This window comes from Chionomys nivalis, chromosome 6 (assembly GCF_950005125.1).
Source record: "Chionomys nivalis chromosome 6, mChiNiv1.1, whole genome shotgun sequence".
NCBI classification, from domain to species: Eukaryota; Metazoa; Chordata; class Mammalia; order Rodentia; family Cricetidae; genus Chionomys; species Chionomys nivalis.
Window position 1 is genome coordinate 3,353,115 of NC_080091.1, and position 13,592 is coordinate 3,366,706.

The following is a 13,592-nucleotide window of genomic DNA, read 5'->3' on the forward strand; positions in this document are numbered from 1 at the left end:
ATTATTATTATGTTATTACTTAAAAAAATACCAGTACAAATTCCCACTTCCTCCCCTCCTTCCACTTCCCTCTCACCCTCCACAGACCCTTCTCCTCAACCCCTCCAATCATAAGAAAGGGCAAGGTACCCTGCCTTGTGGAAAGTCCAAGGCCCTCCCCATTACATCCAGGTTGAGCAAGGTATACATCCAAAGAGAATAGGATCCCCAAAAGCCAGTACATGCAGTAGAGACAAATCCCAGTGTCACTGTCATTGGCCCCTCTGTCTTCCAGAACTGTCAACCACATTCAGACAGACTATTTTGGTCCCATACTTGTTCATTCCCAATTAAGTTGGAGTTGGGCAGCTCCCATTATTCAGGAACACTATCTCAGTGGGTGAACCCCTCATGGTTTGACTTCCTTGATCACACTGTCCATCCTTTTGCTCTTCAACTGGACCTTGGGAGCTCAGTCCCAACCTAAAGAAGGATATTCCTATGAAGGATCAAGAAGATAACAGAACAGCAAATATACTGGATCAAAAAAAGCCCTCAACATGAAATAACCAAAACAAAAACATACAGAAAAAATAAAGAATATTGCCGGGCGGTGGTGGCACACGCCTTTAATCCCAGCACTCGGGAGACAGAGGCAGGTGGATCTCTGTGAGTTCAAGGCCAGCCTGGTCTACAAGAGGTAGTTCCAGGACAGGAACCAAAAGCTATGGAGAAACCCTTCCAAGAAGAGCTAATACCTATACTCCTTAATGTATTTCACAATATAGAAACAGAAGAGTCATTGCCAAATTCCTTTTATGAAGCTACAGTTACCCTGATACCAAAACCACACAAAGACCCAACCAAGAAAGAGAATTACAGGCCTATCTCACTCATGAACATCGACGCAAAAATTCTCAATAAAATACTGGCAAACCGAATCCAAGAACACATTAGAAAAGTTGTCCATTATGATCAAGTAGGCTTCATTCCAGAGATGCAGGGCTGGTTCAACATACGCAAATCTATCAATGTAATCAACCATATAAATAAACTGAAAGAAAAAAACCATAGATCATTTCATTAGATGCTGAAAAAGCATTCGACAAAATTCAACACTCCTTTATGATAAAGGTCTTGGAGAGATTAGGGATACAAGGGTCATACCTAAATATAATAAAAGCTATTTACAGCAAGCTGACAGCTAACATTAAATTAAATGGAGAACAACTCAAAGCCATCCCACTAAAATCAGGAACACGACAAGGATGTCCACTCTCTCCATACCTCTTCAATATAGTGCTTGAAGTTCTAGCAATAGCAATAAGACAACATAAGGGGATCAAGGGGATCCATATTGGAAAGGAAGAAGTTAAGCTTTCATTATTTGCAGATGATATTATAGTATACATAAGCGACCCCAAAAACTCTACCAAAGAACTCCTACAGCTGATAAACACCTTTGGTAATGTGGCAGGATACAAAATCAACTCCAAAAAATCAGTTGCCTTCCTATACACTAAGGATAAGGAAGCAGAGAGGGAAATCAGAGAAGCATCACCTTTCACGATAGCCACAAATAGCATAAAATACCTTGGGGTAACTCTGACCAAGGAAGTGAAAGATCTATTTGGCAAGAACTTTAAGTCTTTGAAGAAAGAAATTGAAGAGGACACCAGAAAATGGAAGGACCTCCCTTGCTCTTGGATTCGGAGGATCAACATAGTAAAAATGGCAATTCTACCAAAAGCAATCTATAGATTCAACGCAATCCCCATCAAAATCCCATCAAAATTCTTCACAGATCTGGAGAAGACAATAATCAACTTTATATGGAAAAACAAAAAACCCAAGATAGCCAAAACAATCTTACACAATAAAGGATTGTCTGGAGGCATTACCATCCCTGACTTCAAACTCTATTACAGAGCTACAGTACTGAAAACGGCTTGGTACTGGCATAAAAACAGAGAAGTCGACCAATGGAATAGAATAGAAGACCCTGACTTTAGCCCACAAACCTATGAACACCTGATTTTCGATAAAGGAGCTAAAAGTATACAATGGAAAAAAGAGAGCATCTTCAACAAATTGTGCTGGCAAAACTGGAAGTCAATCTGTAGAAGAATGAAAATAGATCCATATCTATCACCATGCACAAAACTCAAGTCCAAATGGATTAAAGACCTCAATATCAGTTCAAACACACTGAGCCTGATAGAAGAGAAAGTGGGAAGTACTCTACAACACATGGGCACAGGAGAACACTTCCTACGTATAACCCCAGCAGCACAAACACTAAGGACATCATTGAATAAATGGGACCTCCTGAGACTGAGAAGCTTCTGTAAAGCAAAGGACACTGTCACTAAGACAGAAAGGCAACCCACTGACTGGGAGAAGATCTTCACCAACCCCGCAACTGACAAAGGTCTGATATCCAAAATATACAAAGAACTCAAGAAATTAGACCTTAAAAGGTTAATCAATCCAATTATAAAATGGGGCACTGAGCTGAACAGAGACTTTTCAACAGAAGAAGTTCAAATGGCCAAAAGACACTTAAGATCGTGCTCAACTTCCTTAGCAATCAGGGAAATGCAAATCAAGACAACATTAAGATACCATCTTACACCGGTCAGAATGGCTAAAATCAAAAACACCAATGATAGCCTCTGCTGGAGAGGTTGTGGAGAAAGGGGCACTCTCATCCATTGCTGGTGGGAATGCAAACTTGTGCAACCACTTTGGAGAGCAGTGTGGCGGTTTCTCAGGAAAGTCGGGTTCAACCTACCTCTCGACCCAGCAATACCACTATTGGGAATATACCCAAGAGATGCCCTAACATACAACAAAAGTATATGCTCAACTATGTTCATAGCAGCATTGTTTGTAATAGCCAGAGCCTGGAAACAACCTAGATGTCCTTCAATGGAAGAATGGATGAAGAAAGTATGGAATATATACATATTAGAGTACTACTCCGCAGTAAAAAAACAATGACTTCTTGAATTTTGCATACAAATGGATGGAAATTGAAAACACTATCCTGAGTGAGGTAAGCCAGACCCAAAAAGAGGAACATGGGATGTACTCACTCATATTTGGTTTCTAGCCATAAATAAAGGACATTGAGACTATAATTCGTGATTCTAGAGAAGCTAAATAAGAAGGTGAACCCAAAGAAATACATATAAGCATCCCCCTGAATATTAACCTTCATCAGGCGATGAAAGAAGACAGAGACAGAGACCAACATTGGAGCACTGGACTGAAGTCTCACGATCCAAAGGAGGAACAGAAGGAGAGTGAGCACGAGCAAGGAACTCAGGACTGCGAGGGGTACACCCACACACTGAGGCAATGGGGATGTTCTATCGGGAACTCACCAAGGCCAGCTGGCCGGGGACTGAAAAAGCATGGGACAAAACCGGTCTCGCTGAACATAATGGACAATGAGGACTACTGAGAACTGAAGAACAATGGCAATGGGTTCTTGATCCTATTGCACGTAATGGCTTTGTGGGAGCCCAGGTAGTTTGGATGCTCACCTTAATAGACCTGGATGGAGGTGGGTGGTCCTTGGACCTCCCACAGGGCAGAGAAACCTGCTTGCTCTTTGGGCTGAGGAGGAAGGAAGACTTGATTGGGGGAGGGGGAGGGAATGGGAGGTGGTGGCGGGGAAGAGGCAGAAATCTTTAATAATTAAATAAATTAATTAATAAAAAAAAAAGAAAACCAGAAAAAAAAAAAAAAAAAAGCTATGGAGAAACCCTGTCTCGAAAAATCCAAAAAAAAAAAAAAAAAAAAAAAAATACTAAGAGCTGCAAAGAAAAAAGTTCAAGTAACATATAAAGGGAAACATATCAGAATTACACCTGACTTTTCAATGTAAACCATGAAAGCCAGAAGGCCTTGGATAGATGTGCTGCAGACACCAAGAGACCAGGGATGAAGCCCAGACGACTGTACCCAGAAAAGCTTTCATTCACCATCGATGGAGAAAACAAGATATTCCAGGACAAAAACAGATTTAAACAATACGTAGCCACAAAGCCAGCCTTACAGAAAATACTAGAAGGAAAACCACAAACCAAGGAAGCCAACAACACCCATAATAACACAGTCATCTGACAATCCTCCACCAGCACAACTCAAAGAAGGGAAACACACAAACACTACCACCAGAAAGATAGCCAGAGTTAACAACTGCTGGTCATTAATATTGCTTAATATCAATGGACTCAATTCACATATAAAAAGACACAGCTTAAGAGAATGGATACGAAAACAGGATCCAACATTCTGTTATTTACAAGAAACACACCTCAACCTCAAAGACAGACACTACCTCAGAGTAAAGGGCTGGGAAAAGGTTTTCCAAGCAAACAGAAGCATGTGAGTGTGGCTATACTAATATCTAACAAAACTGATTTCAAACTAAAATCAATCAGAAAAGATGGAGAAGGACACTTTATATACATAACAGGAACAATTCATCAAGATGAAGTCTCCATCCTGAATATCTATGCTCCTAATATAAAAGCACCCACATATGTAAAAGAAACTTTACTAGAACTCAAAGCACACATCAAACCCTAAATATTAATAGTAGGAGATTTCAGCACTCTTCTCTTACCAATGGACAGGTCAACCAGACAGAAACTTAACAGAGAAATAAGAGAACTAACAGAAGCCATGGATCAAATGGAATTAACAGACATCTATAGAACATTTTACCCAAACAGGAAAGAATATACCTTCTTCTCAGCATCTCATGGAACCTTCTCAAAAATTGATCACATAACCAGTAACAAAGCAAAATCCACAGATACAAAAAAATTGTAGTAACCACCTGTGTACTATCGAATCACCATGGAATAAAGTTAGAATTCAACAACAATTCTACCCCCAGAAAACCTACAAGCTCATGGAAACTGAACAGTCAACTACTGAACCACCCATGGGTCAAGGAAGAAAGAAAGAAAGAAGTGAAAGCCTTTTTTGAATTCAACAAAAATGAAGACATGACATCCCCAAACCTATGGGACACTATGAAAGCAGTGCTAAGAGGAAAGTTCATAGCATAAGTGCCCACATAAAGAAAATGGAGAAAGCTCACATTAGAGATTTAACAGCACACCTGAAAACTCTAGAAAAAAAGAAGCAGACTCACCAGGAGGAGTAGAAGACTGGAAATAATCAAACTGAGGGCTGAAATCAACAAAATAGAAACAGACAACAATCCAAAGAATCAATTAAACAAAGTGCTGATTCTTTGAGAAAATCAACAAAATTAACAAATCCCTATTTAAACTAATCAAAGGGTGGAGAGAGAACATGCAAATTAGTAAGATCAGAAATTAAAAGGGGGATGTAACAACAGACACTGAGGAAATTCAGAAAATCATTAGGTCTTACTACAAAGACCTATATGCCACAAAGTTGAAAAATGTAAAAGAAATGGACATGTCTCTAGATAAATATCACATACCAAAACTGAATCAAGACCAGGTGAACAATTTAAAGAGACCTATAAGTCACGAGGAAATAGAAGCTGTCGTGAAAAACCTCCCAACCAAAAAAAAAAAAAAAAAAAAAAAAAAAAAAAAACCCAGGACCAGACGGTTTTAGGGAAGAATTCTACCAGACCTTCCTTCCAAGAAGAGCTAATAACTATACTCCTTAATGTGTTCCACATAATAAAGCAGAAGAGTCATTGCCAAATTCTTATTATGAAGCTACAGTTACCCTGATACCAAAACTGCACAAAGACTCAACCAAGAAAGAGAATTACAGAACATCGATGCAAAAATTCTCAATACAATACTGGCAAACAGAATCCAAGAACACATCAAAAAAAATCATCCATTATGATCAAGTAGGCTTTATCCCAGAGATGCAGGGCCGGTTCAACATACGAAAATCTATTAATGTAATTCATGATATAAATAAACTGAAAGAATAAAACCATATGATCATTTCATTAGATGCTGAAAAAGCATTTGAAAAATTCAACACCCCTTTATGATAAAGGTCTTAGAGAGATTAGGGATACAAGGTTCATATCTAAATATAAGAAAAGCAATATACAGCAAGCTGACAGCCAACATCAAATTAAATATAAGGAAACTCAAAGCTATTCCACTAAATTAGGTACAAGACAAGGCTGTCCACTCTCTCCATATCTCTTCAACAAGGTGCTTGAAGTTCTAGCAATAGCAATAAGACAACATAAGGAGATCAAGGGGATTTGAATTGGAAAGGAAGAAGTCAAACTTTCATTACTTGCAGATGATATGATAGTGTATATAAGTGACCCCAAAAACTCTATTAGAGAACTCCTACAGGTGATACATACCTTCAGTGATGTGGCAGGATACAGGATCAACTCAAAAATGACAGTAACCCTCCTATATGCAAAGGATAAAGAAGTGGACAGGGAAATCAGAGAAACGTCATCTTTCATCCATAAATGACAAAGTATCTTTGGGTTACACTAACCAAGGAAGTGAAAGATCAATTTGACAAAAACTTTTTAAGTCTTTGAAGACAGAAATTGAAGAGGATATCAGAAAATGGAAGGATCTCCCATGTTCTTGGATGGGTAGGATCAACATAGTAAAGGTGATCTTTAATTTTAATACCAATCCCTACCAAAATCCCAACAAAATTCTTCACAGACCTTAAGAGAAAAATAATCAACTTTATATGGTAAAGCAAAAAACCCAGGATAGCCAAAACAATTCTGTACAATTAAAGGAACTTCCAGGGGCATTACCATTCCCGACATCAAACTGTTACAGAACTACAGTAATGAAAACAGCTTGGTATTGGCATGAAAACAGAGAATTCGACCAATGGAATTGAATAGAAAACATGGATATTAACCCACAAACCTATGAACACCTGATTTTTGACAAAGGAGCTAAAAATATACAATGGAAGAGAGAAATCATCTTCAACAAATGGAGCTGTCATAACTGGATGTAAACCTGTAGAAGAATGAAAATAGATCCATATCTATCACCGTGTACAAAACTCAAGCCCAAAAGGATTAAAGACCACAATATAAATCTGACCACACTGAACCTGATAGAAGAGAAAGTGGGAAGTAGATGTAACACATGAGCACAGGAGACCACTTCCTAAATATAACCCCAGTAGCACAGACAATAAGAGCAACACTGAATAAATGGGACCTCCTGAAACTGAGAAGCTTCTTTAAAGCAAAGGACATTGTCATTAAGACAAAAAGGCATCCTACTGAATGGGAGAAGATCTTCACCAACCCCACATCAGACAAAGGCTTGATCTCCAAAATACATAAAGAACTCAAAAAACTGGACATTAAAATTCCAATTATCTCAATTAAAAAATAGGGTACTGTACTGAAAAGAGAATTCTCATCAGAAGAAGTTCAAATGGCCAAAAGACACTTAAGATCATGTTCAACCTCTTTAGCGATCAGGGAAAGGCAAATCAAAACAACTTTGAGATACAATCTTACACCTGTCAGAAAGGCTAAAATCAATGATAGCCTACGCTGGAGAGGATGTGGAATAAGGGGAACATTCATCCATTGTTGGTGGGAATGCAAACTTGTGCAACCACTTTGGAAATCAGTGTGGCCGTTTCTCTGGAAATTGGGAATCAATCAACCTTGGGATCCAGCAATACCGCTCTTGGGAATATACTCAAGAGATGCCCAATCATACTACAAAAGCATCTGTTCAACTATGTTCATAGCAGTATTATTTATAATAACTAGAACCTGGAAACAACCTAGATGCCCCTCAATGGAAGAATGGATAAAGAAAGTATGGAATACACACACACACACACACACACACACATTAGAGTACTACTTAGTGGTAAAAAAAATAATGACACCTTGAATTTTGTATGTAAATTGATGGAAATAGAAAACACTATCCTGAGTGAGATAATCCAGACCCAAAAAGATGAACACGGTATGTACTCACTCATTAGTGGACTCTAGCCATAAACAAAGGATATTAAGCCTATAGTTTGCCAGCCTAGAGAAGCCAAATAACAAGGTGCACACAAAGAAAAACATATATAGATACTCCTGGAAATTGGAAGCAATCAAGATCGCCAGGCAAAACTTGGGATCATGGGGTGGGGGTAAGGGTGGGTACTGGGAGGGGGGAAGGAGAGAAGGGGAGAGGGAAGGGACAAGGGAAAGACTGGAGAGAGCTTGGGGAGTGGGAGGGTGGAGATGGAGGAAGGGCAAATATAGGAGCAGGGAAGAAGATATCCACATTAAGGGAGCCATTTTAACGTTGACAAGAGACTTGCCTCTAGAGAGGATCCCAGGTGTCCACAGGGATGTCCCCAGCTAGGTCCTTGGGCAGCAGAGGAGAGGGTGCCTGAACTGTCCTTGCCCCACTATCACACTGATGATTATCTTGAATATCACCATAGAATCTTTGTCTGGCAATGGATGGAGAGAGAGACCCTCATCAGAGCAACGGACTGGGCTCTCAAGGTCCAGTTGAAGAGCAGAAGGAGGGAGAAGATGAGCAAGGAAGTCAGGACTGCAAGGGGTTGGTCCACCAACTGAGACAGTGTGCCTGTTCTAATGGGAGCTCACCAAATCCAGTTGGACTGGGACTGAAGGAGCTTCTGATCAAACCAGACTCCCTGAATGTGGCTGACAATGGGGCTCATTGAGAACCCATTGATAAAGGCACTAGGACCTGTTTCTACTGCATGTACTGACTTTTTGAGACCCTAGTCTATTTGGACGCAAAGCTTCCTAGGCCTGGATGTGGGGGAAAGGCCTTAGACTTCCCACAGGTAGGGTTCCCTGCCCTCTCTTAAGGAGGGAAGGGGAGAGAGGAGGATGAGTGGGGGAGCGGGAGGGGAGTGGGAGGAGGGGAGAAAGTGTAAATTTTTGAATGGAAAAAAAATAAAGAATTATAAAAAAGATACCATCTTACACCTGACAGAATGGCTAAAATAAAAAACACCAATGATAACCTATGGTGGAGAGGATGTTAAGTAAGGGGAACACTCATCCATTGCTAGTGTGAATGCAAACTTGTGCAACCACTTGGAGATCAGTGTGGTGGTTTCTCAGAATATTGAGAATCAACCTACCTCAGGACCCAGCAATACCAATCTTGGAAATATACCCAAGACATGCCCAATCATACTACACACATTTGTTCAACTATGTTCATAGCAGCATTATTTGTAATAGCCAGAACCTGGAAGAATGGATAAAGAAAGTGTGGCACATATACACATTAGAGTTCTACTCAGCAGTAAAAATCAATGACATCTTGAATTTTGCATGCAAATGGATGGAAGTAGAAAACACCATCCTGAGCGAGGTAATCCAGACCCAAAAAGATGAATATGGTTTGTACTCACTCATTAGTTAATTCTAGCCATAAACAAAGGACACTGAGCCTATGATTCACAATCCTAGAAAACCTAAGTAATAAGATGAAACCAAACAAAAACATATATAGATCCTCTTGGAAATTTGAAGCAGACAAGATCACTAGGCAAAAGTTGGGAGCATGGGTGTGGGTGTGGGGTGGGGGAAGTGGAGATGGGTGAGAGAGGGAGAAAGGAAGGGTTGGGGAGAGCCTGGGAGAATGGGATGGTTGAGATGGAGGAAGGACAGATATGGGAGCAGGGAAGAAGATATCTTAATTAAGGGAGGCATTGTGGGGTTGACAAGAGGTTTTACTCTAGAGGGGGGTCCCAGATGTCTACTGGGATGTCCCCAGCTAGGACCCTGGGCAGCAGAGGAGAGTGTGCCTGAACTGACCTTGTCCCATAGCCAGACTGATGACTATCTTTAATGTCGCCATAGAACCTTCATCCGGTGACAGTTGGAGATAGAAACAGAGAACCACATGGGAGTACTGGAATTGCTTCCCATAGTCCAGTTGAAGAGCAGAAGGAGGGAGAATATGAGCAAGGAAGTCAAGACTGCGAGGGGTTGGTCCACCCACTGAGACAGTGTGCCTGAGCTAATGGGAGTTCACCAAAGCCAGCTGGACTGGGACTGAACGAGCATGGGATCAAACTGGACCCTCTGAATGTGGTTGACAATTGGTGCAGGCTGAGAAGCCAATGATAATGGCACTGGGATTTGTGTCTACTGCATGGACTGGCTTTTTGGGATCCTAGTATTTGGATGCACACCTTCCTAAGCCTGGATGGAAGGTGGAGTGCCTTGGACTTCCCACAGGGCAGGGTACCTTAAACTCTCTTAGGACTCGAGGGGAGGAAGAAGGGTTAGTGGGGAACTGGGAGAGAAGTGGGAGGAGAGGAGGAAGTGGAAATTTTGATTCCTAGTATTAATAAAGTAAAAAAAAATCCAAGTTGATTGTAGTGATTACAGGGGAAAAAGAAAGAAAAAGAAGCTGCTAGCAAACCATAAGAAGGTGCCGTCGAGCCTCTTTCAGTTTTGATTATATCCTACAGACCTTTCTAAATAATCCCCAAGGCTGAGGGACTTGATCATGTCCATACAGGGATGATGAGATAACAGAACAATCTATTTGGGTTGAAGTTTCAGTTGTTCAAACAATTTTTCCATAATAGCTCAATTTGGGGGTCATGATTTTACATGAATTCCACTCCCTGTCTCCTTTTCATTGTCAACATAGCCTAAATGACCTGATAATTTTTATAATTTCCAAAGTGAGGGTGTTTTCTACACGGTGGTTTGAAATATGAGAAAGAGGGAAACAAGTATTGTTTATGATTTAGAAAATGTCACAAGCTAATGCTGCCTTTAATCCTTGTGTAAGTGTAGTCCCAGAGGTATGAATTTTTATTTCTGTATTTCAACTGAGAACATTTTCAGCGCCCCTTCTCCACACCTCATCAGATAATCACAGCCTGGGCAGAATGGTTTCTACCCACCAGTGTGTTGACTTTATTTTTTATTTTTTTTAATTATTTTTATTCTTTTTTAATTAAAATTTCACCTGTCCCCGTTCCCCATTTCCCTCCCCCTCCTCCCAAATATTGCCCCTCCCCCCATTCCCCTTTCCCTCTCCCCACTCCTCTTCTCCTCCCCCCACTCCATTCCCCATCCTTCTCGATACTGAAGAGCAGTACAAATTCCCTGCCCTGCAGGAAGACCAAGGTCCTCCCACTTCTATCTAGGTCCGGGAAGGTGATCGTCCAAACAGGCTAAGCTCCCACAAAGCCAGTTCATGTATTAGGATCGAAACCTAGTGCCATTGTCCTTGGCTTCTCATCAGCCTTCATTGTCCGCCATGTTCAGAGAGTCCAGTTTCAACCCATGCTTATTCAGTCCCAATTGTTACTCTTGTCCTGCAACTCTGAAGCCACCAGAGAGCGCACATCTGTAATGCTCCTAAAAATTTACTCTTGTCTTGCACCTCTGACGCCACCAGAGGGTGCACATCTGTAACTCTCCTTGCCAGACACAAATCCTTTGTGCACTCCAGGGTTGGTCTTCTGGAGTTGATCCAGCACCAAGTTTAAAGAAACACTTAAAGGCCATTGCTAACAGACCCAAGTTTTCCTGGGGGCTGCCTTGACTTACCCCTGAACACCAGGAACAGAAAGGAAAGGTAACTCTGGAGAAAGTCGCCTCAGCAGATTTAAAAAGCTTTGTCTTAACAGTTGTAAGCAATCAGCCCAGCATCTGCTTGTTCTTGCTGACCTGTCATTGTGTTTGGCTACAGACAGAGTGCCTTCAAAGCCAACGGAGTGAGCTGGACTGTACCTGCTTGCAAAAGGCAAGATGCAGAGCACCATGTAATTGCAGAACAGTTTGGGTGGTGGTGGTGGCAGGGCGGGGGGTGTCAACAAGTCCACGTCTTTGTCAAATCAGTGAAGTCACCTGTAAAGAATATTGTTAAGAGCACATTTTTATTGTTAAAACATTGTCTCATAACGTGTGTGTGTGTGTTTGTGTAGACCAGGAGAACACCTTGCAGGTATTGGTTCTCTCTCTGTGTCATATGGGTCCCAGGGTTCAAACACAGGGCTTAAGTACACTAGAATACTTTTCTTTACTCCGAGTCATTTCACCAGCCCCAATGTTTTTTATTATGAATGAAATTTTCACATTTATTCTTTTTTTTCTTTTATTCTTTTTTATTTTTATTTATTTATTTATTTTTTTTATTGAAAAAAATTTTCAGCCTCCTCCCCGTCTCCCATTTCCCTCCCCCTCCTCCCGTCCCTCTCCCCCTCCCTCCCACTCCTCTTCTCCTCCCTCTCCAGTCCCAGGAGCAGTCAGGGTTCCCTGCCCTGTGGAAAGTCCAAGGTCCTCCCCCTCCATCCAGATCTAGGAAGTTGAACATCCAAACTGTCTAGGCTCCCACAAAGCCAGAACCTGAAGTAGGATCAACACCCTGTGCCATTGTCCTTGGCCTCTTGTCAGCTCTCATTGTCCGCCATGTTCAGAGAGTCCGGTTTTATCCCATGCTTTTTCAGTCACAGTCCAGCTGGCCTTGGTGAGCTCCCAATAGATCGGTCCCACTGTCTCAGTGGGTGGGTGCACCCCTCGTGGTCCTGACTTCGTTGTACATGTTCTCCCTCATTCTGCTCCTCATTAGGACCTTGGGATCTCAGTCCGGTGCTCCAGTGTGGGTCTCTGTCTCTATCTCCATCCATCGCTAGATGAAGGTTCTATGGTGATATGTAAGATATTCATCAGTATGGCTATAGGATAGGTTCATTTCAGGTTCCCTATCCTCACGTGCCCAAGGGACTAACTGGGAACATTGCCCTGGGCATCTGGTAGCCACCCCAAGTTCAAGTCTCTTGACAACCCTTAGATGGTTCCCTTAACTAAGATATGAGTTTCCCTGCTCCCCTATCCAACCTTCCTATATCCCCAATCATCCCGTTTCCCCAAGTTCCCCTCATCCTCTCCTTCACACTTTTCTTTCTCCATCTCCCCTTATACCCATCCCACCCTACCCCCAAGATTCCAATTTTTTGCCCGGCACTCTTGTCTACTTCCCATAGCCAGGAGGATGACTATATGTTTTTCCTTGGGTTTGCCCTCTTGTTTAGCTTCTTTAGGACCACGTATTATAGACTCAGAGGCCTCCTATCCAAGGCTAGAAACCAATTAAGAGTGAGTACATCCCATGATCTTCTTTTTGGGTCGGGGTTACCTCACTCAGGATAGTATTTTCTATTTCCATCCATTTGCATGCAAAATTCGAGAAGTCACTGCTTTTTACTGCAGAGTAGTACTCTAATGTGTATATATTCCACACTTTCTTCATCCATTCTTCCATTGAAGGACACCTAGGATGCCTCCAGGTTCTGGCTATTACAAATAATGCTGCTATGAACATAGTTGAACAAATGCTTTTGTCATATGATAAGGAATCTCTTGGGTATATTCCCAGGAGTGGAATTGCTGGGTCCATGGGTAGGTTGATCCCAATTTTTCTGAGAAACCGCCACACTGATTTCCAAAGTGGTTGCACAAGTTTGCAGTCGCACCAGCAATGGATGAGGGTACCCCTTTCTCCACAACCTCTCCAGCTATCTTTGGTGTTTTTGATTTTAGCCATTCTGACAGGTGTAAGATGATATCTCAAAGTTGTTTTGATTTGCATTTCTCT